Source organism: Hemicordylus capensis, chromosome 2, assembly GCF_027244095.1.
Source record: "Hemicordylus capensis ecotype Gifberg chromosome 2, rHemCap1.1.pri, whole genome shotgun sequence".
Lineage (NCBI taxonomy): Eukaryota > Metazoa > Chordata > Lepidosauria > Squamata > Cordylidae > Hemicordylus > Hemicordylus capensis.
This window is the reverse complement of record NC_069658.1, coordinates 74844613-74871441: the sequence shown is the minus strand read 5'-3', so window position 1 is coordinate 74871441 and position 26829 is coordinate 74844613. Positions and strand designations below refer to the sequence as shown.

General features: G+C 45.5%; 1 protein-coding gene across 6 annotated transcripts in view; it reads left to right on the top strand.

Annotated features, from left to right (window-relative positions):
• The window catches only part of EPB41L4A (erythrocyte membrane protein band 4.1 like 4A), a 193655-nt gene that overhangs the window by 34514 nt on the left and 132312 nt on the right, over positions 1–26829 (top strand). Inside the window, exon 1 of one of the 6 annotated variants that reach the window (XM_053294295.1) lies at positions 10757–10770. The exons of the other annotated variants lie outside the window; for them this stretch is intronic. The gene's annotated coding sequence lies outside the window, so the exon portion shown is untranslated. Of the gene's footprint in view, positions 1–10756; positions 10771–26829 lie in introns of those variants that run through there. 6 annotated transcript variants of the gene reach the window in all.

Genomic DNA, 26829 nt, shown 5'->3' with positions numbered 1-26829 from the left:
ATAATTAATCTATGGACTTCTCTTCCACAAGATGTGACAGGCTGGATGGCATTAAGAAGGGCTTAGATAAATTTATGGAGGACAGATCTATCAATGGCTACTAGTCTGAGGGCTGAAGGCTAGGTATGTGCATGGAACCAGTCTGGTGCTCCTTTTCTGGAGCGCTGAACTGGTTCTGTGAACTGGCATCTGAGTCGGTTCGAATGCGGGGTGGTGGTGTTCCCTTAAGAGGCATGGAAGGTGCTGCCTACCTGCCAGCCCCCACCCCGTCGCTCTTCCTTGTCCCTGCAGCATTTCTCCCTGTGCCCTGGTCTGTGTTGCCACGGGATGCTGCATTGCCACACACTCGCTTTTGAGGAGAGCGCCAGAGGGTGAAGAGTGGTGGTCCAGGGGCTGGCAGGTGGGCAGTGCCTTCCCTGACTCTTAAGAGCATTCCCCCCGCCCTCCTGGGAGTGCACGGAACCAGTTCCATGCACATCTCTACTATAGGCCAGCGCAAGCCTAAGATGCAAGATGGCTCTAAATACCACTTTTAGGGGAGTAACAGCAGGAGAGAGGGTATGCCCTCAGCTCTTGCCTCTGGGCTGCTGTGTGAAATGGGATGCTGGACTAGATAGGCCTTGGGCCTGATGCAGCAGGGCTGTTCTTATGCTTTAGACTACATATTGTTTACTTGGAAACCCACACATGCCGGTGCACTTTTACATGAATGAAATGCTGACACAAACACTCATGGTTGCTGGCAGTCTTTGTTTATCAATTATAATCCAGTATATCTTGTTAATATAGTAGAGTCCAGCTCGGCTTGATTGGGCAAAATGAAGCAGAATGGCCCTGAAGCCAGATGAAAATAGTGGTTATCTGGAGGAGCATCAGAGCAAGGGGGACAAAAGCAGCAGCCTTAATAAACATAAATAGCTTTCAAAGGTGTTGAATATTTTATTTCTTAACCTGTGTCCTGTGATGCACTTGATACTTTCTTTGTTCAAGAGAAAATGCAGTAAGGCAATGAGATAATCTGGAATCCTGTATCTCTAGTGTGCTGCTAGTTCTCTTGGCTAAGAGGAGGAATTTACAGTAGCTGAATATTCCAAAAGAACCTTCAAGCAGAATCCTGTCTCTTTCCCTGTCTTGTTTTGAAAATATTATCTTGTATCTTTTAAAGCTACCAGTAGCAGCTGCAAGATAAAAAGCAAGCCAGAGCACTCCAGTTACAAGTAAGCTCCTGGCATAATGAGACTTGGTGGTTTTTCTTTTCCCTGCTTGGAAAACAGAAGTGGATGGGAGGGACTTGCTAAAGATTCTTGCAGGCAAATGTCTGCCTTATGGATCTTCCTACAGCAGGCACAGCTGATAGTATTGGTAAAACTGTTTCTCGAAAAGAGGCGTGGCAGGCGGGATGTGGGAAAGCTTGCTTTCATATATTATGTGCTTTTGTGGCGAATGCTCTATATGCATGTTAGACTTTCATTTTGGAAAGACTTGCACCAGCAGGTTGCAGTGATCCCTCTAAGGTGTGCGCGTGCCTGTGCGTTCACATGTTTTTTGATGTCTGCTCAGTTAATTTTAGATCCCACGTAGGTAGAATCTTGTTCAGAATCCACTCTGAATGCATGTGTGCACACACTGCTTTGATACTGTCGCCCAGAACAAAACTCATTCTACACATAAATGAAAAAGGATTAGAGAGAACACTGACAAGTTGGGTCATTACAAGATAAGTTACCTTGGTGTGAAATGTGCAATATAAATGCCAGGGACTTAGCTAGGGGAGAGAGGGCCCGTGTTTGCCCCTCTCCCTGGCGGCCCCTCAGAGTGAGGAAAACAATGAAGAAAACAGGGAAGGGTGGAGCTGGTGGCTCTGGGTTCTTTGAACCCATCTGCTTAATTATATTTACACCCCTGGTAAATGCAGTTCACCACACAGAAGTGAAATAGTGGAGGGACTAACTTTTCAGTGACTCTTCACACTCTCTTTGCTGCACCCATCATTTTAAGTGGACAGTAACGGGGCTTAATTGTGCCCGTTATTCCCATTTATACTGGCACAATTGTGCAAGGATAGTTAAGCTGGAGAGTGTTTTCAAGATTGCACTGTTGTTTTCCCCCTTTCGAACAGGGGTTTAAAGAGTTGGCACCACTTATTTAGACTGAGGAAGTGCTATTTAAATGATTTTGTAGTCCATTTGCATAGTTGCAGTCTTTAGACTGCATGCCAGAAAAATGCCTTTTGTATAGCTCCAGGCACCCAATTGATTGTTGTCTTTCAATTTATCCACAAAGTTGGGTTTTAACAGGCAGAAAAATGCATTGTTAGTGCAAACAGAGGCTGTGCAGTAGCAAGTTTGAGGTTGGTGCCTGACTTGCTGGCCCTGCCCTGCCCCGACCCTGCTGCTGCGCTCAGGCCCACTGTTCCATTGACACGCGTCCTCGACCCTCCTGCCTGCTGCTCGTCCCAGCCCACAAGCCGGCATTCTTTGCCAGCTGCCCTGGCCTCTGTTCCAAAGGCTCAGATGGCCTCTGTGCATGCGCAGCAGCCGGTAGGGAATGCTGGCTTGCTGGGATGAGGAGCATTCCAGAACATGTGAGGTTGTATATGTATGCGCATGCCTGCCTGTGTGTGCACACCTGTGTATTATCTGTGAATGGTTAGTCACTTGTGTACAATTTTTACACTATTTTGTTGATAACATCATCCTGAAGGAAATTAAACCAAGCAGGAGAATTGTGAGGTTTATTGGTTCAAAATCTGTAGTTTTGAACATGGTTGTTAATGCATTTGTTGTTTTTTGGTGGTTTGTGCCCATGTGTTTTTAAGAAAAAGGAAAAAACGAAGTACAGATTTAAAGTGAACACAGATTATCTGCTTTTTGTGTCCTTATTCACTGCTGAATAATCATGAGATGGGATCACACTGTCACCATTTCTGAATCCACTAATTTCATTTAATTGTTTGTTTTTTCAGGAGGGTGGGAGGAGTGTGACTTTATCTGTTGGAGGTTTTATAAGGTTTTTGGAGTTCAACATCAGGGAATTTTGCCCTATGGTTTGGGTAAGCTCTTCCCTATAATGTCTAATCATATTTTCCTTTTTTAAAATGCCAGGCAACTCAGTAATCCAGAAACCTTTGGTTTAAAACAGGGTGGATTTGATTTAAATCAAACTGATTTAAATCACAATTTAAATCACTAGCAGGGTGGATAAAAATAAATGATTTTTTTAAAAAAAATCAAAAAAATCAGATTTTTTGGATTTAAATTGGATTTTTTTGATTTAAATTGGATTTTTTTGATTTTAAAAAAAATCATTGATTTTTATCCACCCTGCTAGTGATTTAAATCGTGATTTAAATCAGTTTGATTTAAATCAAATCCACCCTGGTTTAAAATGAGAGTTAAGTTGCTTTATGTTTTCACTCGTGCCCTAAAAAGAATGGAAATTGCAAGTTAAGGTGCCCATCTTAACTTCCACCCCATATATACTTTAAAGACTTGGTTCAGTCTGGTATATGATGGCTTTAGAAATGAGGCTCCATGCACCCAGACATTGCCTCGGTCTTTCAGTTGGACTCTGGGCTGGGGAGGGATGAATCCAGGCAGATATTTAACAGGTGTAGTTTCCCTAATCACTTCCTAGAGATGCTGATGGTGAATTTCTGCCTGATGCATCTCTGATCAAGGCAAAGTGTGGGTGCATGGAGCCTCACAGCTCCGTTTTTCAGAAGCTTAGTCAGCGCCAGCTTCCCAGCCTGGCTGGTATCCCTGCCTTTTAAAGCAGGGAGAGCCACTCCTGGCCGTGCTGCGAATGCAGCGCTGGACGGGACTTGCTTGAAAACAGGGTGCGCAGCCCCATTTGCAAGCAAAACCACATCCCCTGCATCTGACGTTGGACGCAAGGGGGCGTGGCTAGGGGGATGCTGGCAGCGGCTGAACTGGGGCTGCCGCTGGTCTCCATACGCCACTGCTTAGATCCATGGTTTGCTGTGCAGCATGTGAACCATTGATTCATGTCCTGCAAGAAGGGCTTACGTTACCCTCATTGTTCACTCTAACAGGGATTCCTAGATGTTGTTCACTACAACTTCCAGCATCCCCAGGTGGAACATAGGAAGCTGCCATATACTGAATCAGACCATTGGTCTAGCTAGCTCATTATTGTCTACACAGACTGGCAGTGGCTTCTCCAAGACTGCAAACAGGAGAGTGTCTCAGCCCTGTCGTGGAAAAGCCAGGGAGGGAACCTGAAACGTTCTGCTCTTCCCAGAGTGGCTCCATCCCCTGAGGGGAATATCTTACAGTGCTCATGTGTGGTCTCCCTTTAAATGCAACCAGGGTGGACCTTGCCTACCTAATGGGACAAAGTCATGCTTGCTGCCACAAGACCTGCTCTCCTTTGGAGGTGCAATGGTCTCTGGCTGTGGATTGTGGGAGTTGTAGTCCACAACATCTGGGAATTCCTGTTAGAGGGAACCCTTATTTAGATGTTAGTTAAAGAAGCCTGTACATGCATATAATTGTATAGAAGTGCGCTGGAAGTCCCACCTGGTGTGATGCTCTCACCCTCACAGGTGCTGCTCACAGTTCCAGCTGTAACCAAGATAGCAGGTGTTCTGTGATCTAGAAGCTGGGGAAACCCAGCCTCCCAATCATCCAAACTCCTGTCATCATGGTTGCAGCACTTGCTTCAGACAATCACTGCTGGAACAGTGAATGGCATCCCTAATGTGGTGAGTGACATGTTGGGTGGAAGTTCTTGTGCCCTTCTGGATGGCTGTATTTTCATTCAGCCTTCTTTAACTAACATCTGAATAGGATTACTGGTATCAATTCAGACGTCTCCATGCCCTTGAAACACACATCTGGGACCTGCCGGTGAGGGCACAAGAGCCTCTCAGTATAACAAATTTTTACCATAGGGGTCATCATCAGCTTTTCTGTTATTTGGCATGGGGAGTTGAGTGGCATAAAGTTTTTTCCCACAGCCTGAGGAGGTCATCCTATATAGAATGGGATGACGGACCGAGCATGCTCCAGACAGGACCAATTAGAATTGCGGGCGTGACTAGCTAGGTGTGTAGGAGGCGACCCAGCCCCAGTTCCGGTCCTGTCTTCGCTCCGTGAACAGGTCCATTCCTTTGTTCTGCAACACCTTTGGCCTTTTTGGGCGTTGGCTAGCTCCTTTTTATTTTTTATCTCTTATTTTCTTACTCTCTCTGCTTTTTAGTATTGTGCAAGGGTGGGAAAGGAGTTCGTTTGTTTTCACTCCCTCCTTCTTTTCCCCTGCTTTTTCTTGCTACTCATCGAGCGGGCGCATGCCGGCGCCCCGCTGGAGGTCTCTCTCTGAGGGAACGAACGCCTCCGTTTCCCAACATGGGAACGAACATCTTGCTCCCTCCTTGGTGGACCCCTGCTCCTCTAAGCAGGCTTTTTCTGGGTCCTGCTTCTCTAAGCATGACCGCAAGAAGGCAAAGAAAAAAGCCAAACAGCTCCAGGAGGCAGCAAAGCAGAGCCTTGTTCAGCTAAGACGCACTCGGCGTCTGCCTCGGCAGTTCGCCTGAGTGAAAGGTTTCTGGTGCAGGCAGTCTGCAATGACCAACCTCCACGCCGCCTACCCACTCCAGAGCCGCTTCGGGAGCTTGTGCCGACTCTTCTAGGCGCTGCATCTCCGGTCCAACTTCCGATCCCTCCTCCCGCCTTGTCGGTGGAGGTGATCGCTGCTGCTGGCTCCGTTCCACCTCCTCCCTCTTCCATGGAAGGGGAGACGGCGCTGCTTTCCACCGTTACTGCTACCCTGCCTGAGCTTTCGGTTCAGCGCCCAACGCCAGTCTCTCCTCTGCCCGCGCTGACTCTCCAAGCCTCGTGTAGTCCAGCGCGCCAGTCGCCATCTTTGTAGGTCTGCCCCCTGCCGGGACCATCTCTGCCATCAACTTCTGGAGCTGTGAGTAACGCGCCGGTTGGCGCCAATTTCATTCCTGTAGATGCGGCCGGTTGGCTGGGGGAGTTTATTAACAGGCACTGTTCTGAGTTTCTTAAGGCTCATGTACCTGCCTTTTCTGTGCCGCCGCCGCCACCACCTGGGGCTTCTGGGATCCGACGGGCTAATCGCCATGCCTCCTGGTCCTCCTCTCCGATCTCCCCTGACAGGGATCCTATTCCTTTCAGTGAGAGGGGCCGTTTCCAAAATCGCCGTTGTATTACCAGGCGCAAAAGAAGGTGCCGCTCGCCTTCTTCATCTTCTTCCTCAGAGCGCCCTCATGCACCTAAGTGTCCCGCACCTACTCCTGCAGCCCCAGCTTTACCTACTCCCCCTGCCTTGCCTTTACCGCACCTTAACCCTCCCTCACTTCCTCCCCCCCCACCCCTCCCTGTTTCCAATCCCACTGGTCACGGGAATTCTGACAATGATTTGGGTCTTAGTGGTGGCGGGGGAGGTGAGTGCTCTCCTTCTGTCAAAGAGGACGGGGAACTTTCTGATGAGAATGCACCGGTAGTGCTCCCTTCCTCATATTGCCTCTTTGCTTCAGCAGACTTCGAAGTCATGCTTGCCAAAGCCAGGCGGGCTATCAATGATGTAACACAAATTGAGGGCTCCACCACATCACCTTCTCTTGACCAGAACGTTTTCCCTTCCACCCTAGCTCCTCAGGCTACTGTTCCGTTCCCACAGCTATTTAAGGATGTAATGGTAGCGGAGTGGGCGGCTCCAGCATCTGCCAAAACGCTGGGTATTCTCCCCAAAAAGCATTATGCCTTACCGTCTGATGTTTCTTCTCTACTGGCAATCCCTACTGTAGACCCTCCCGTGGCTCAATTGCTGTCCCCTTTGGTGGTCATCAAGGAAGGTGAGAGTCAACTCAGGTCACCCGAGGACCGTAAGGCTGATATGCTATTACGTAAATCGCATTCTGCCTCAGCCACCGTAATTAAAATGGCAACCACAAATTCTATTTTCTCTAGGGCATCTATGCTTTGGGTCAAAGAAATCGCAGCCCTTATTCCCCCCCGAACTGACCAAGGTTCGCCAAGGGTTAAACAAACTAGCCAAGGCTACTGCCCTTATGGCGGACTCTTCTTTAGATTGTATCCAGTACGCGGGCCGTGCCATAGCTGCGGATGTAGCCGTTCGCCGCTTCCTTTGGCTTCGAAATTGGAACGTGGATTCATGTTCCAGACTTAACCTCTCCGCCTCACCTTTTGCGGGGGCTAAACATTTTGGGGAAGTACTTGACCCTATTCTGGTGGAAAATAGTGAAAAGAAAAAGGCACTTCCCTCCTCACGTCGAGAACCTCGCAGGCCTTTTCGGTCCAATAACTAATCCTTTCATCCTTTCAGGGGATCCAGACGACCGTCTTGGTCATCCTCCAGAGACAATAGGGGGTCCACTTTTCGTTCAGGCTGGCGCCCTCACTGGCATCAGTGGGGAGGAGGTGCGTCTAGAAGGGCGCATGTCCAGAACCTTCCCCCAGAACTCCTCCTTACCCCAACGCAAACAATGACTACCCACAGGTCGGAGGCAGGCTTCGCAACTTCGCGACTCAATGGCGAGCCTCCACTCAAGACCAGTGGGTCCGCTCCACTATCAGTTTCAGGTATGTGATAGAATTCGATGCTCCTCCGCCAAATCATATTGTCAGGACCCCCCTTTCGAGAAGCCTGGACAAGCAGCGGCAGATGAGTCAAGCTGTTCTTCACCTGCTACACATCAACACCATACAGCCAGTACCTACGACAGAGTTATGGCAAGGCGTTTACTCGTTGCTCTTCTTGGTTCCCAAGAAAGATGGGATGTGGCGAGCAGTGTTGAACCTCCATTATCTCAACCGCTTTGTCCGGAAGCGAAAATTCAGGATGGAGTCTTTGAGATCCATCAAAGAAGCGATTGCCCACCTAGACTTCCTTGCCTCCATCGATCTATCGGAGGCCTACCTCCACGTACTCATCCATCCATCCCACTGCCGCTTCCTTTGTTTCGTTTACAACGGCCACCATTACCAGTACAGGGCCCTACCCTTCGGGCTTTCGTCAGCGCCCAGGGTCTTCACAAAGTTAATGGTGGCCCTAGTCGCCCACCTGAGGACCAGCGGCATCCATATCTATCCTTTTCTGGACGATTTGTTGATCCGAGCCCCGTCCTTCCGTTTGGCCCAGGAGTCAATCCGAACGACCTGCTCAGTCCTCAACGATCATGGTTTCTTGATAAACCTACAAAAGAGCCATCTTCTGCCTTCTCAATCTCTTCAGCACTTGGGAGTCCTGTTCGATACTCGAGGTCCGTTGGTATCCCTTTCCTCGGACCGCCGCCTCAAGTTGGTCTCCATCGTCCGCCCTCTCACACAAAGTGTCTCAGCGGACTTGATGACCCTGGCCCAGGTCCTGGGAGCCATGATTTCATGCTTGGAATGTACCCCTTGGTCTCGATGGCATTCTTGCCCACTTCAATGGCTTATCTTACCCTTCCAGGACGACATCATGGCCTGCATTCACAGGGATGTCCTGTTACCTCCATCGGTTCTACGTTCCTTCCAGTGGTGGCTCTCGCCGGCTCTCCTCGATCCTCTACCGCTGATAGTTCCGTCTCGTGTAATCATCACCACGGACGCCAGCCTCGTGGGCTGGGGGGCCCATTGCCAGGGACAGTTTGCCCAGGGACTCTGGTCAAGGGAAGAGACTCTACTCTCAGTCAATCTCTTGGAACTACGTGCCATCAGACTCGCTCTTCTACACTTCTCGAGTCTCATTCAGAGAGCGCATGTTTTGATTTTGTACAGACAACGTGACGGCCAAGTCACATATCAACAAACAGGGGGGCACTCGCTCTGTCCTGCTGATGGCAGAAAAGGACGAGATATTTCAGTGGGCGGACCGTCATCTATCCTCTCTCCTAGCAGAACACCTACAGGGGGCGGTGAATGTCCAGGCGAACTGGCTCAGCAGGCAGACGGTAGACCCAACAGAGTGGTCTCTTCATCCGGAAATGTTCAATCAAGTTGCACTGCGGTTTGGCCGTCCTCTAGTGGACTTGTTCACCTCCCCGCACAACCACCGTCTTCCCCGGTTCTTCTCAAGGTTCTCAACCCCGTCGGCACAAGCAACGGATGCTTTGATGGCCAAATGGCCCTCGGGGTTGCTCTACGCCTCTCCCCCCAACAATCTTGGGGAAGATAGTTCAGAAGCTTCGTTCAGAGCGCGCAGAGATTGTCCTCGTTGCTTCCTATTGGCCCAGGAGGGCTTGGCTCTCCGATCTCCTTCAACTAGCTATCACCATTCCCTGGCACCTTCCAGTGCGCCCGGACCTACTCTCTCAAGGTCCTCTTCATCACCTGGACCCTCAGTGGCTCCACTTAGCCACCTGGAAGTTGAACACACGCTTCTGACAACCAAGGGCTATGGACCGTCAGTGCTAAATATGATTTTAGCTTCCCGTCACCCTTCCACTACTCTGATCTATTGAGCTTCCTGGGCAGCTTTTTCAAAATGGTCACGCAAGAAGCACCTGGATCCTCAGTCAGCGGATATTCCTGAAGTCCTGGTTTTTCTTCAAGCGGGCTTGGATATGGGTCTCCACCCAGCTACCCTGAGGCGTCAGACCTCGGCTCTGTCCTCAGTCCTCAAACTCCATTTGGGGTCCTCCTTGCAGCGTCACCCGCATATTTCCAGGTTTCTGCGGGGGGCATCCAATTTGGCCCCCCTCCTATACACAAGATTCCCCACTTGGAACCTGAACAGAGTCCTTAACGCTCTTACGCAAACTCCCTTTGAACCCCTTTCAGAGGCTTCGCTTCGCCTTCTATCCTTTAAAGTCCTTTTCTTAGTTGCAATTACTTCCGCTCGTAGGGTCTCAAATTGAGCACCCTATCGGCCCGCAAGGAATTTTGTGTTTTTCTGCCTGATTCCATGGTCTTGAAGCCTGACCCTACCTTTCTGCCTAAAATCAATTCCGCTTTCCATAGATCCCAGGACATTGTCCTGCCCTCCTTCTGCCTGTCTCCTTCATATCCCAAGGAAAAATTATGGCACACCTTGAATTTCAGAAGAGCCCTCTGCATCTATTTACGTAGGACCAAAGTTTTTCGCCATTCGGACTCCCTCTTTGTGTCTTTTCATCAGTCTTCCTTGGGGGTGAAGGTTTCCAAATCTACCCTCTCTTCATGGATTAAATCCTGCATCTCAATTGCCTATGAGACCCTTAATCTTCCGGCCGCATCGGGTAGGGATGTGCACGGTCCGGAGAAGTCCGGACCGGCACCGAAGGGGGGCCTTGTTTTTAGGGCGGGGAGGGCTTGCTTAGCCCTCCCACCTCCTTGCCCCCGCCAGCGCCCGTATTGAACACTATAGGGGCGCTGGAAACCAGCCGCCCCCCCCCGCCGCGGCGGCGAAATAACCCCTAAAACCAGCCAGCCCTCCCTCCCTCCCAGCTAGCTGCCCGCCCGCCCCCCCCACTCACCCACCCACCCGGTCGCTCACCCGGTCGCTGGATAAAAAGCGAGAGGAGCTCCGGCACAGAGCTCCTCTCGCTTGGAAGGCCTCCAGCAGAATGGTGGCTTGCGCACGCGCGCATGCGCGCGCCGCAAACCACGCCGTTCTCCGGAGGCCCGGTGTACCAGCCGGGAAAGGGCCGGGTAGACCGGGCCTCCGATCGCCGGAGGCCCGGTAGGAGGCAATTAGCTAGCCACGCCCGCAATTCTAATTGGTCCTGTCTGGAGCATGCTCGGTCTGTGATCCCATTCTATATAGGATGATCTCCTCGGCTGTGAAAAAGAACCCTTCACGGTAAGTCTACCAATTTTTCTTTCTGGCATGGAAAACAGACTGAAGCATTGAATTTAAAAATCTATTTTCCATGCCAGGAGATTTCTTATTATGATTTCATACTGCCTTTAGGTTTAGTTTTGATTCTGAGAAGAAACCTTTATCGTAGGCTTTTCATTTCAATCTTGTATTGAACAATGGAAGTGAATTGTCAGCAAGAACATATTTTCTGATTTGTTCATATTGTGAAGCTGTGTTAGCCACATAGTTATAAAATGTACTGTTAGCTTGTTTTAAAGTTTTTTTTTCTTTAGTTTAAAGTTGTACTGACATCACCTGTTTAATTCTGGCAGGCTCTATTTTAGCTGCTATATAGAGAACTCTTCAAACTAAATGGAGAATTAATTTTCTCAATTTTGAGCAACTCCTGTATTTTCTCCTTAAGTTTATTTGCACAGTTTTATAATTGGTTTGACATTTTTGACTGCTCAGTGGTATGAACAGAAATGATGTGCTGTAATTATGCCTTTTCATAAGGTTTTCATTTCTTCCCCATGATGAGCGAATGCATTATAAATTTAGAAACTCTCATAAACTTGCAAATTGTAGGACAGCATGTTTAAGTACTATGCAATAGATTTCCCAAGAAACATGTTCAATTCATTTTAATTTTCTCCTGCTCTCCTCACAAACTACTTGAAAATACTGATACAAACTTACTTATATTTACACATTTATAACCCACCTTGAAAAACATAATTTTTACTAAAGCAGCTTACAGAATAAATGCAAAAAAGAACCCGAAGTGAAAACATTCAATTTGAATACATACATAGCTTTCATCATAAGATATCTCAATTTAATGTTAAAAATATCACTTCATTAATATCAAAATACTGATCCCAACTACTAAAAATCCTATTAACTGCTCACACATTAAAAACATACATAAAAAGCATACATAAAGTATCTTTAAAAATAAAGCATAAAGATTATATTCTTGGGTATGCCCCAATCTATGCAGTACAAATCCACAGATGTACTTTACTCCAGTTCCATAGACATGTCTAAAGCTTCCATTAGAAAAAACCAACGAATGCTGGGAGGTGTTTCCAATGATGTTTTATAATGGGACAAAATCCATATGCAAACAGTAGCTGTTCTGAAGACATGTATCCAATAGTGCTTATAACTACGCCAGACTTGTTATGGCTGCTCAGCATTCCTCAGTGGCGTTATTTAGAAAGTTCTTCAATGTAGTATATACAATAGATACATAAATGAGTTCTTTCAAGAACATACCTCTTACACAGTATAGTTCTCAGAGTGGTCCAGATGTAATGCTGCTAGAGGCAGCTGCATGACTATACCTTTTACATCATACACTGGGATTGATAATCACTAGAACTATGTATCAGCTATATCCAGAATTAGGTGTAAAATATAAAAACAGTCATCCTCCTTTCTTAAAACCACATTATACACATGTAATTCTTTTACTGCAGCATTCTCACTTACTGTGTAAAGAATATAAAGAACAGCCTTGCTGGATCAGGCCCTAGGCCCATCTAGCATCCTGTTTCACACAGTGGCCCACCAGATGCTGCTGGAAGCCTACAGGCAGGAGTTGAGGGCATGCCCTCTCTCTTGCTGTTACTCCCCTGCAACTGGTACTCAGAGGCATCCTGCCATTAAGGCTGGAGGTGGCCTATACCCTCCGACTAGTAGCCGTTGATAGACCTCTCTTCTATGAAGTTATCCAAACCCCTCTTAAAGCCATCCAGGTTGTTGGCTGTCACCACATCTTGTGGCAAAGAATTCCACAAGTTCATTATGTGTTGTGTGAAAAAGTACTTCGGTTTGTTGCCAGAAATTTCCTGGCAATCAATTTCATGGGATGACCCCTGGTTCTAGTGTGATGTGAGAGGGAGAAGAAGTTCTCTCTATCCACTTTCTCCACACCATGCATGATTTTATAGACCTCTTGTCTCCTCACAGTCGTCTTTCTAAACTAAATTGCCCCAGATGTTGTAGCTTTGCCTCATAAGAAAGGTGCTTTAGGCCCCTGATCATCTTGGTTGCCCTCTTCTGTACCTTTTCCAGTTCCATAATGTCCTTTTTAAGATGTGGTGACCAGATGCAACGTGGCAACTGTTGCTACTAATTTTCCGAACTATAATAAATCTGTTCTAAGATTGCCGCTGACAGCTGACCCACATTTAGACGACTTCTTCTCAATATTGACACCTATTAACTTTAATCGAATAGAGACTTCCTATAGAGATGGTATGATGGCTCGGGTTTGCAGAATCAACATAATAACCGTGATATACTGAAGCTACCTCATAGACCTGTGGAGGATTGATATGCTGCCCCTGATCCGCATCAACAATCTGCTTCTATAATCTCCTGGAACATCCATGGCTTGGGTTCAAAGTTGCTGGACTGTGATTTCTTAAACTTCATTTCGTCATTTGATATTATAATCATGCAAGAGACTTGGTGGATGGGCGAGATAAGAGTTCTGGATTACTCTCCCTTTACGGTGCCTGCCGTGGAGAGTCAGAAAGCTGGCAGACCACTTGGAGGTCTTACAATTCTTATAACTGCCAGATTGAAAGGGCAGGTTTTAATGCTATCCTACCTGGTAGATTGGGCATTGTCAGTGTTGGTCACTTCTCATAACAGTAAATTTCTCTGTGTTGGTCTATATATCCCCACCCAGAGCCGCCATCTCCAAACAAAGGTATTATGGGAAGAGATTGAGTCGTACATCTCAAGGTTAATTGATGAATACCCCAATGTTCCGGTAATTATAGCTGGTGACTGTAATGCAAGATTGGGGTATGATGATGTTTCTCTCTATGGCAAATTTTCCCAGTGGCCCCCATTGAACAACACGGAGCTTAGTTCTACAAATCGTGTCTTTCTGGATACCACGAGCAATTTTGCAGGACTGTGTCTAGCCCGTATGGCTAATAACCTGGATCTATTCCTGCTAAATGGAGTTGCTCCAGGTGACTGCCCGGGTCAATACACTTTTCATCGAGGGGAAAGTTTATCTACAATTGACTATGTGCTTGTCACGAGAGACATATTTGATGCAATAGACAACTTTAAAATTAGTGCTAGACCCGAAAGTGACCATAATCCCTTAACTTTAACCTATATTTATGACGGACAACCTAAGATCTGTAGGAATGTAGGTTTAACTAGTCATGTGCACGGATCGGTTCGGAGGCCATTCTAAAGGCCTCCAGACCGGTCCGGTCACGGGGTGGTTTTGGTTCGGGTGGGGGGTTACACTCAAAACAGGGGGGGCTTTACTCACCCCTTCCAGTAAAAAACTGTATTTCTTGTAGTAATTGGGCGGCAGGGTGCCGCCCGCTTCAATCTCCGAGTCTGGCCGCGGGCTCCTCCTTGGTAGGCATAATCGGGCGGCAGGATCGCTCCAAGTCCCTGCCGCCCGCCCTCTTCATGCTAAGCAAGCCCCCCCCCCGTCGGCTGGCGGCCACCCCCTGTGCATATTAGGGGGTTCCCCCCTCCCCTCCACCCCCTTCTTGCCAAATATCCCCCCCTCCATTACAGGAGGACGGCAGGAGAACTCCCTGCCGTCCCCCTTCTCCTTTTCCGGCTGGGCTGCAAATGGTTCCTAGGAAGCCCAGCCGGCAAGGCAAGCGGACGGCAGCCCAGCCGGCAAGGCAAGCGGACGGCAGGGAGTTCTCCCGCCGCCCGCTTGCTAAAGTTAACGTTAACTTTAGCGAGTGGGCGGCGGGAGAACTCCCTGCCGCCTGCTTGCCTTGCCGGCTGGGCTGCAAATGGCTCCTAGGAAGCCTTTCGCGCACGCGCGCGAAAGGCTTCCTAGGAACCATTTGCAGCCCAGCCGGAAAAGGAGAAGGGGGACGGCAGGGAGTTCTCCTGCCGTCCTCCTGTAATGGAGGGGGGGATATTTGGCAAGAAGGGGGTGGAGGGGAGGGGGGAACCCCCTAATATGCACAGGGGGCGGCCGCCAGCCGACGGGGGGGGGCTTGCTTAGCATGAAGAGGGCGGGCGGCAGGGACTTGGAGCGATCCTGCCGCCCGATTATGCCTACCAAGGAGGAGCCCGCGGCCAGACTCGGAGATTGAAGCGGGCGGCACCCTGCCGCCCAATTACTACAAGAAATACGCTTTTTAACTGGAAGGGGTGAGTAAAGCTCCCCCTTTTTAAATTGGAACCCCCCACCCCAGTGCCGGACCAGTTCCGTGCACACCCCTAGGTTTAACTCAATCCAAGGAATTGCAGGGTGGCAGAGTTAGGTGGAATCACAAACTGGATCAACTTTTTTCTTTTTGGATCAACTCAGAGACTGGTGAAGTGGCTAGGAGGAATCTACTTGGTATTTTAATAGATCAGGATAGAGACCATTGTGTCATTGAGAACTATGAGATCTTCATTTGCTCAATTAAAGCTTTAATAACCAAATTGGATCACGTCAGTTCAGAACTAAAATCTTACTGCCCTAAAAAATGGTTCGATTATGAGTGTATTAGGGCTAAAAAACATCTCGTTACTCTTTCAAAGTATGCTAGTTCTAATCCCTCTGCAGACCTGGTTATCGAAATATCGAAAAAGAAAAAGGAATATAAAGCCCTTCTTAGATCAAAAAAAGGGCTGATACACAAAAGAAGTGGTCACTTCTAATAAGTGCAGTGAAGAACAACGATTCGTTGAGCTTTTGGAAACTAATTTCAATATCAAATAATAAGACACATTCCTTTCAGGTCTGCCCAATAACCCCAGAATTATGGGAAACTCATTTTCGGGCACTTTACAATGATATCTCTCCCCAAGGTGCCCTTCAGATAGGTTCATTACCACATTGGTCTCCGGTCTCCACATATGAGATAGAGCAGTTAATTATGCAATTGAAATGCGGGAAAGCACCTGGAAACGATCGTATCCCGCCAGAACTCCTGAAGCTCTACAAAGATTGGTGGGCTCCTGTGCTGGCTGCTCTCTTCACATATATTGATCAAACCGCACAATTCCCACAGGATTGGGGAATGGCGATCGTGGTCCCCATCCATAAGAAAGGCAGAAGGGATGACCCCTTTAATTATAGACCAATAAGCCTCTTAAACATTATAAGTAAACTCTGTGCCAAAACACTTATGTGTCAAACTATGTGCTTGGATGGAGCAGGAGTGCATTATTGAGGATGAGCAGGCAGGATTTAGAGCTAACAGATCTGGATTAGACCACTGTCTAATATTACAACATCTTGTGGACAAACAGGTCAAAAGGAATAAGCGACCTCTGTTTGCCGCTTTTATAGACCTTAAGGTGGCTTTTGACACAGTTCCTAGAGGCTGTCTTTGGTCTAAATTGGCGGCTACTTCTATGGACCGAAGGCTTCTACTCTTGCTCATCAAAATGCATGAGAATTCTTTTTTAAGAGTGTGTTTGGACCATGCTGGTAATCTTACAAATCCAGTACCCATTAGGAAAGGGGTGCGACAAGGGTGTGTGTTGGCCCCTTATATGTTCAATCTTTATATTAACGACTTGATAAAGTGTTTGCAGACATCTGACACTCATCCACCAAAACTAGCTAACAAGAAAATCCCAATCCTGATGTATGCCGATGATGCGGTGATTCTATCTCAAACCAGGGTTGGGCTCAAAAGAGCGTTAGATGCCTTAGCACTTTACTGCAGAGACGAGCATCTACAGATTAATTATGATAAATCTAAAATTATGTGTTTCACCAACAAAGTAAAAAAATTTGTATGGATGCTAGACGGACACCGATTAGAACAGGTAAATCAAATAAAATATTTGGAGGTAATTTTTCAACATAATGCTGGGAAATCAGCACATATAAGCATGGTCACAGAATCGGCAAAACGCAGCACAGCAGCAATTTTAAGATTTTTTAGAACTCAGGGTGCAGGCTTCATACCAGCTGCCTTAAAGCTCTTTACTGCAAAGGTCATTCTGCAATTATTGTATGGCATACAACTAGGTCCATACTCAAGGTTTGACACTTTGGAAAGAACCCAATCAGGGTTCTTGAGGAATTTATTTGGCACGCCAAAATGTACAGCAAATGTGACTTTAAGGACAGAGGCTGGCTTTATAAAAATTGAATCTCGGGCTTGGCTTCTGATTATTTATTTCTGGTTGAAAATACATCTGCGACCAGTTGGTTTAATTCCTGAGTTTCTGTCAGTTAGCCCCCAGTCACTATGGTGTGTCACAGTAAGTACGAAACTCACCTCTCTAGGCTTAGACCCAACTCAGCTGCTGGAACTGGGTCTAGTGAATGCGAAAAGAGTGGTGAGACAACGCTTTGTTGATATTGAGATCCAAGAAAACTGGGCTGCGCTTCCAGAGTTTTATAAAACTATAAGAACTAATATGGATCTTTTTCCCGCAAGATATCTGTCGACAATTACTTTTTCTAAGTTTCGATGGATATTCACGAGAGTAAGGGTTAATTCCCTTCCATCTGCACTTCTAGCTGGGAGGTTTCAGGGTGTGCCTTTACAAGAACGACATTGCAGTTGTGGGACAGGAGATGCAGAAACTGTCGCGCATATTCTTCTCCACTGTAATCTCCATTTATATCCCAGGGAACGCCTTATTGCTCCTCTAATATGTAAACTGGCAGATCAATCTGATGCCAACCTTGTAAAACATCTGCTTTCAGATAAAGATGCTTTAGTTTCTATTTCTGTAGCTAAGTTTAGTTATATTGCTTTTAAAAGGTATAATGGGATATCATCCCAATTTTAAATTGTGTGTGTGTGTATGCTTGCTAGTTTCCATTTTCTGTTTGGTCAATGACTGTAAATAAAATTATTACTATTACTATGTGGTGACCAGAACTGTACGCAGTACTCCAGGTGTGGGCGCACCATAGTTTTGTATAAGGGCATTATAATATTAGCAGTTTTATTTTCAACCCCTTTCCTAATGATCCCTAGCATGGAATTGGCCTTTTTCACAGCTGCTGCACATTGAGTTGACACTTTCAACAAGCTGTCCACCATGACCCCAAGATCCCTCTCCTGGTCAGTCGCCAACAGCTCGGATCCCATCAATGTATACTTGTAGCTGGGGTTTTTTATCCCAATGTGCATCACTTTACACTTGCCAACACTGAACCGCATTTGACATTTTGTTGCCCACTCACCCAGTTTGGAGAGATCTTTTTGGAGCTCCTCACAATCAGTGTTGGATTTCACTACCTGAAAGAGTTTGGTATCATCTCCCAAATTTGGCCACTGTGCTGCATACCCCAACTTATAGATCATTTATGAATAAATTAAAAAGTGCTGGTCCCAGTACAGATCCCTGGGGACCCCCACTTCTTACTCCCCTCCATTGTGAAAACTCTCCATTTATACCCATCCTCTGTTTCCTGTCCTTCAACCAGTTAGCAATCCACACATGTACTTGACCTCTTATCTCATTACTGTTAGGTTTTCTCAGGAGTCGTTGACTAGGAAATTTGTCGAAAGCTTTTTGGAAGTCCCAGTATACTATGTCAGCTGGATCAACACATTTGTTGAGACTCTCAAGGAACTCCTAAAGGCTTGTGAGGCAAGATTTACCTTTGCAGAAGCCATGCTGGTTCTCGTCCAACAGGGAATGTTCTTCTATGTGCTTTACAACTTGATTCCTGAGGATGCTTTCCATCAATTTGCCTGGAACGGACCTTAAGCTAACTGGCCTGTAATTTCCTAGATTGCCCTGGTAGCTTTTTTTGAAAATCGGTTACATTTGCTACTTTTGGGTCCTCGAGTACAGAACCTGATTGCAGGGATAAGTTATATATTTTTAGCAAGGAGGTCAGCAATTTAACATTTGAGTTCTTTGAGGACTCTTGGATGGATGCCATCCGGCCCTGGTGATTTGCTAGTTTTCAGTTTTTCCAGACAGTTTAGAACATCATCTCTTGTCACTTCTATCTGACTCAGTTCTCTAGCCTCCATCCCTGAAAAGCCTGGTTCAGGAATAGGTATCCTCGGTATCCTCTGCTATGGAGACAGATGCAAAGAACTCATTTAGCTTCTCTGCAACCTCCATATCCTCCTTAATAATCCTTTTCACTCCCTCATTGTCTAATGGTACGACCGCCTCTCTGGCAGTTTTCCTGTGTCTGATGTATTTGTTTTTGTTATTTCTCTTGATGCTTTTAGTTAAATGTTAATCAAACTCTCTTTTCGCCTCACCTTGCATTTGTTTTACCAGAGTTTGTGTTCCTTTCTGTTCTCTTCATTTGGACAGGCCTTCCAGTTTCAGAAGGAAGTCTTCCCTTTTATGGCTTCCTTGACTTTACCTGTTTGCCATGCTGGCATTCTCCTGGACTTAGTGGTACCTTTCCTCCTTTTGGGTATACTATCTAACTGGGCTTCTAGTACAGTGGTTTTGAGTAAACTCCATGTATTCTGGAGCGAAGTGACTCTCCTGGTTTTCCTTTTCAGCTTTCTTTTCACCATACTTCTCTGTTTGGAGATGTTTCCTCTTCTGAAATTCAGAGTGTCTGTGTTAGATTTCTTTGGTGATTCTCTCTCTGCATGTATGCTGAATTTGATAGCACTATGGTCACTGTTTCCATGGGGTTCCAAGACCAACTGTTCTAGGGTACAGTCATTCAGTGTATCTAGAAATCTGACCTCTTTGTCATTACCTGACTGTGAGTTTACCAGTCTGTGTGGGTAACTGTGTGGGGTACTCCCCTGCTAACTTGGCAAAGAGGCACCTTTTAATGTAGTGATTCTCTTTATTTAGCAGGGGGAGAGTAACTGGCCCTATCCACCACCAGCACAGTACCTCCAGTGACTATTGCTGGTTTCTGTCTTATGTTTCTTTTTAGACTGTAAGCCCTTTGGGGACAGGGATCCATCTTATTTATTTATTATTATTCTGTGTAAACCACCCTGATCCATTTTTTGGAAGTGTGGCATAGAAATTGAATGAATAAATAAATAAATAATTGAAGTCACCCATTATTATTGCCCTGCATCTCCTTGATGCCTCCTTGGTTTCTTCCTGCAACTCCCAGTCACTATCAGCATTTTGATCTGGAGGGCAGTAGCACGTCCCCGGTAGCACATTTCCTTTCAGGCCTTGTATTGTCACCCACAGAGTTTCTGTGGAGGACTCCGGTCCTCCTAGGTTTTCTACCTTGTTAGATTCTATCCCTTCTTTAACATACAGTGCTACTCCACCTCCAAGGTGCCCCTCCATGTCCTTTCTATAGAGTTTATATTCGGGGATGACCGTGTCCCACTGGTTCTCACCGTTCCACCTTGTTTCTGTTATGCCCACTATATATATTTCTGTGTTAGCAACCAAGCACTTCAGCTCACTCATCTTGGCTGGAGTAAAGTCCATCTGTGGATTTGGATTGCATGGATTGGGGCACACCCAAGAATATAATCTTTGCGCTTTATTTTTAGACATAACTTATGTATTTATTTATGCTTTTAATGTATGTTTTTAATGTGTGAGCATTTAATAGGATTTTTAGTAGTTGGGATCAGTATTTTGATATTAATGAAGTGGTATTTTAACACATTTGATTAAATATAGATAACATGACCAAAGCTATGTTTGTATTCAAATTGAAAATTTTTACTTGGTGTTTTTTTTCATATTCTTTTCTTTGTGAACCTCCCAAAAGGTTTCATTTCATTATTCTGTAAGCTATTTAATTCATTGCTTACAGAATAAAATCATAATAAAATAAAAATTCAGACTGTTCAGTTATTTGCTGCATAACGTCTTTCTAATAAACTTCATAACAAGGTAACGAATTGATGCGTGGGTAAAGTAAAATTAGAAATAAATTAAGACATTTATTTGAAGCTTTATGGATACTTTAAGACAGTTAACTATGTCAGGTTTTTTCTATTGATTGTAGTATGTTTTTATTCACTTTGGGGAAATTATATTTTGAAAGTGGGATATAAATAAAAATAGGTTTGTACCAGGTTTTGTGAATTAAATATACAGAACACACACACTTTTTCATGCATGATGTGACTTGACTTGTTCACCTGTGCTTCCTTCCTTCAATAACTCATTAGTTTAACAGTCTGCTGAACAATAGTCAAGTCTTGCAGTTTACAATGGAGCAACAATGGCTAACTGTACTTGGCACTCTGAGAATAAATTCAGGTCTAAAATAGTTGGTTCAGCTGTAGCTACCCTAGCTCATTATCTATTACATGATGTGAAATTATCATGCTTGAGGAAGTTACTGTCTTTTTTAAAAAAAACTGCTGCATATCAGACATATTAGATATAGCAGTTTTCATAAGCAAATGGTTCACTACTTTGTTGTATTGAGTTGAAGAACTATAACCTTGTTCCCCTAGATTAGGGATACAAAAGAATGTGGTGTGAAACCTCCCCTACTTGTCTGCTGTAATAACATGCCACTGTGAATGATTTGAAAAGATGTTTGAATGAAAAGTAAACAAACTTCCTGCTTCATTTTCTTGCACACCAGGATAGATGGGCAAGCGTGACATGCATAAGTTTCCTTTTGTGTGCATACAAAAGGGTTATAATTTTCTCTGCATTAACACCCAAGAAGTGAATTTTAAAAGGTACTATCAAGATGAGAAACTGCATCTGAAAACATCTTAATTTTTGATAATTGGAAAGTTTTTGTGGGGGTTTTTTGGTAACTTAAAAGAACTTTTCACCTGTCCATTTCTATTTTTCTTCTTAATGCTTCAGCTGCATAAGACTTCTCAGTCTGACAGTGGCTAAGACACTGAGCTACAAATACAAAAGGTCTCTATTTGAATCTTGTCCCTGAACTGAACTCACTAGGTGACCTGCTTTGAACAACTTGGCCCATCGATCTGCAGTGCGGCTACATAATACGTGTTAATAATAATTCAGTGGGGCAGTGTAAGGATTATAAAAGAATAATATATGTGATGTGAATATTTGAAAGTTACACAAATGTGAAGTAGTATTAATAGTATTGTGCATCTGTACAGGTGGACCTTGTTACCTATGGGGGGGTTCCATTCTCTGCTACAACCACGGATAATGGAACCGCAGTAGGGGTTTGTATGAACGGTTCATGCAGAATTGGTTCACCTCAAACTGAGGCCAGTTCGAAGGTTTGATTGCGGACCAAACTAGAGGCAGTTCTGTCCATGATCAGGTGGAATTAGGCCCACTTCAGGTGAACCAGTTCTGGACAGTAAGGGGCAGCTGGGTGGGAGTGGAGAGATTCCCCCCTGGCGTGGGAACATCACCGCTCATCCTCCCAGCATGGCCCCAAGCACTCTCCTCTCTCCTTTACCAAGCCACCAGCTTGGTGATGGCTCGGTTCTGGCCTCTGCGCATGCGTGGCCACGCCAATGGTATACACACATGCATGGGGGCTGGAACCGAGCCATCGCCAAGCCAGTAGCTTGGTAAATAAGTGGGGAGTACCTGGAAGGTGAGTGGTGGCACCGGCAGCCATGCTGGGTTCACAGGTTTTTCCACAGCCTGAGGAGGTCATCTTCATTGTATGGGATTGTAGAATGAGCATGTTTCAGACAGGACCAATGAAAGAACTGCAGACATGGCTAGCTCCCTGTGTAGGAGGCAACCCAGCCCCAGTTCTAGTCCTGTCTGTGCTCTAAACAGATTGGTTCTTTTTGCTCTGGCAAAATTTTGGCGTGGCTAGTTAGATTTATCCAACCCTTTCCCAACTCTTTTCCTCTTTACAAGCTGGTTTTGACGTGGGACTCTGCCCCAGCACTCTGAAACGCCAAACCTCGGCCTTATCCTTGGTTTTTCGCCTACAATCTGTGTCATCCATGCAACTCCATCCTTGCTTTACAAGATTCCTCAGGGGGGGCGTCCAACCTGCCCCCCCGGTCCACAGATTCCCTACCTGGAACCTGAACAAGGTTCTTAATGCCCTTACCAAACCTCCCTTCGAGCCCCTCTTGGAGGTGGAACTTCGTTTCCTTTCACTTAAAGTCCTCTTCTTGCTGGCTATCACTTCCACCCGTAGGATTTCGGAGCTAGGTGTACTCTCGTCACGGAAGGAGTTCTGTGTCTTCTAGTCGAATGCTGTAATCCTGAAGCCCGACCCCAGCTTCCTGCCAAAGGTTAACGCCACCTTTCACTGGTCACATGACATTGTCCTACCCTCCTTTTGCCCTTCCCCTATCCACCCCAAAGAAAAACTTTGGCACTCACTGGATGTCAGGCGAGCCCTCGGCATCTATCTCTGCAGGACTAAAGCAGTCTGACGTTCAGATTCACTTTTTGTTTCTTTCTATCAGTTATCCCTGGGGCTTAAGGTTTCCAAGGCCACACTTTCCTCCTGGATAAAATCTTGCATCTCAGTAGCCTGTGACTCCCTTAATCTTCCTGTACCATCAGGGATCACAGTGCATTCTACTTGTAGTGCAGCTACCTCCCCGGCCTTTGCAGCCAGTGCCCCACTGGTGGAGATTTGTAAGGCAGCCACCTGGGCCTCCATTACGCCCTTTATCAAACATTACAAGATTGCCTCCTTTCATGAACCCCAAGAGGCCTTGGGCCGCATTATCTTGCAACAAGTGGTTTGATCCACATCCTCTCTGTTTGCGCCCAGTTATATTTCTTCCTTAGCTTGAGTATGTCCCATACAATGGAGGATTACCTCCTCGGGCTGTGGAAAAAGAAGCATTGGTACTGACTGTGAAAGGTTCTCTTTCACAGCTGAGAGGTCATCCGGCCCACCCGAGGATGTACTCTGCTGCTGCTTCTTTTGAGTGTCCTTTTTTTCAGGGAGGGCATGGCGTGTCTGGGCAGAGGCGACTTCTTGGGCATTTTAACTTTGCAGGCTTTTATGGACCTTTCTGTCTCCTGGTCTTGTTCTTTATTTAAATTTACTGTTTTGTCTCCTGTTTTCTGAGAGTACTTTTCTGAGTAGTCCTGGAACTGAGTAGTCCTGTTTTCTGAGTAGTCCTGGAACTGGGGCTGGGTTGCCTCCTACACAGGAAGCTAGCCATGCCTGCAGTTCTTTCATTGGTCCTATCTGGAGCAATCTCAGTCCACAGTCCCATACAATGAAGGATGACCTCCTTGGCTGTGAAAAAGAACCCTTCATGGTAATTACCAGTGTTTCTTTCCCCCTCTCTCAGCATCCCCACCTGGCTGCCCCTTACAGTTCTGTGCCCCTCACTGAATTCCCCTTTACAAATATATCCCCGTAATTAGTTCGGCCCGGTTTGATGGTTAAACCGGATATGGGCCGGTTTGGATTTAAACTGAACCGGCCAAACCAGTACTGTGCATATCCCTAAACTGCAGATTTTAAACCAAGGCAATAGGAATCTTGGCGGGGTGGTGGTGTTAGGTTCCTGGAGGCTAATTTTATGTGTGTGCTAAAAATGGAAGAAATAAAGTGTTGTGCCATGCTGTGCTCTGTGGCTTTCCAGTTATCCAGCAATGCCTCCCCCGAATAAGCCACAAAAGTGCTTATTAAGTGCTAAGCAGAATAGTGTACAGAAATGATCTCTAAGGTTATTTCTGGCCACCTAAGAACTGTGGATACAGTGTTTTTATACGGTGTATACCAAGGTTGGGTCTCCATTGCCTGATCATGGATACATAAAACCATGATTGTTGAAACCACATGTGATGAGGTCCACATGTATGTCTGGATTGGGGCCTTATGCTATACTTTGCCCGGATTTTCTGTTGGGAATATGCAAATTGGTTTGCAGGCAAACCAAAACGTGTACAATAGCTTTTGAATATGAATTGTAATACAGTGTTTTATTATATTATATGATAGGCTGTATTTTTAGAATATGAGTGAAGCCAGTCATCAGTTCCATTTTCCATTCATATAAAGGTTTTGTTGAAGCTTGGCCAGTCAAAATGACTTGAACGCACAAACCGAAAATGGCTAAGGTTTTAAAATGTGCAGGTTTTTTTCACTGCCAGTAGTAGAAATGGCCACTAGTTTGAATTTCCAGGTTGCTGGAAGAGTAAATGAGAAGAATTGTGGCACACTACAGACATGGATTATTTATTTTTATAAAATGTTTATAACACAGAACATTGAAGCTGACGTATATACTTCGAAACGTTTGTTCTTTGTTGCAGTTCGCTTTTAATGTGTTAACTTGCGCAATAAAAAAGGTCTGGAGAGAAGTATTGTAGAAGAATTGTTTAACAGTTTTATACCCAGCAAAAATAAACATTCATTAAAAATATTGAAGTAGATAAAAGTCAGATAATGAGTTGTTTGCATGTGTATGCATGCTGGTGAGTATGCACAAAATGACACTGGCAATGGAGATTTTTGCACATTGCTTAATATATTAATCATTAGTGAATGTCAGATAATGTGAATTGATCAAAGAGGTCCTATGCATTTCCCTGTTAACATGAAAACACTAAACTCATCTTTGGAGGCCTTCATTTATGTGTGCCTGCTATCTCAGGCAGGGACGAAGCTAGGGGAGAGGGGGCCTGTGTTCACTCCTTTCCCTGGAGTAAGGGAGCTAATGAAGAAAATAGGGAGTGATGGATCTGGGTTGGCCCCCAGGAGCTGGGGGTCAATTTTAGCTATACCCCTGATCTCAGGTTTGGATCTTCCCAGTTGTGACACAGTGTCTTTGAAATGTCTCACCCCAGGAAGGCTTGTCTTGTGCCTACTCATATATTTTTGGTGCTAGGCAAGGACTTCATTATTTCCCTAGTCCTTTTAACTTCTGATGGTATCAGGTTTGTTTATTTGATTTCTGTACCGCCCTTCCAAAAATGGCTCAGGGCAGCTTACAGGGAGAAATAAATAAGATGGATCCCTGTCCCCGAAGGGCTCACAATCTTAAAAAAAGTCTCATTGCAGACAAAGACTAATATTTTATGTGTGTTTATTGTTTTCAGTCTTCTCGTTAGATCTGTTAACCACTCTGGGAATATGTCTATTAAAGGGTAGGGCAGCCATCTGTAAAATAAATATATATTCTCCCAAAGCAGGGAAGCACCTTCATACAGTTGTGCACAGTCATCAGAATGCAAGCACATTTGCAATCTAACTCTGATATCTCATATAACGTACACACTTCAGTGTGGCCAAGACACAAGATTCCACAATAAGGCTATGTGGGTTTCCAGCGGCATCTGGTGGGCCACTGTGTGAAACAGGATGCTGAACTAGATGGGCCTTGGGCCTGATCCAGCAGAGCTGCTCTTATGTTCTTAGAAGGCTTGATCCTCACTACTACTACTAGTGACTTACTACTATTAGTGGCCTTATTACTCCTTGTCAATGCGTGCTCCTTACTATTTCTCGCGCATAAGCTAATGGCTGACATTTGTTCTTGTGGGGACCTGTAAAGTGCTAGGCTTCGATAGGACCCTGTTTCCCTTAGATTTCACCAGTGCTGGGAAAAGTGCAGGCTCAACACTGCACAGTTGGTAGTCGCTTCTGCACAGTTCCAGGGTTGCTGTGCAGAGTATTTGGCTTTGATCAAAGTTTTGCACCGGCCTAAAACTTAGGGAGCCGCCAGTGGCTACCAGGCCTTGTAGTGAATAACACTGGATTGAATGGAAACCATGTATTCCCCTGCTAAATATGAAAGTCATCACTTTAAAAGTTGCTTGTTAGTACAGCTTGCAATGTTAAACTTCAATCCTGTCTTAAGCATACTTTCTAGGGAGTCCTATTAACCTTGATAGGAGTTGCAACTTGGCAAATATAGTTAAAGTTGCTGTACAACTTGTTGTTCCCACTTGGAAACAGTATGCTCCTGATTCAATCTGAGCAGGATCTAAAATTAACTGAGTGCATACCAAAAAAACTTGTGTGCGCGCACACATGTGCACACCTTGAAGGGAAAAGTGCTAATAAATACTTGAGATAGAAAGTGCCAACATCTCTAGTGCACTTCTAGCTTGTGTTTATTGCAAAGCTAAATTGGTTTTTAAAAAGCAGGTACAAAAATGTTTGGGGCTGGGTGTCCAGAACAGGAAAGGGTAAGATCTGGTTAGTTTGGTTTCTGAACACAGATGTCAACATATGATAATAGCAATATATGAAGAAAGCAGTATGGGCTCTGTAGT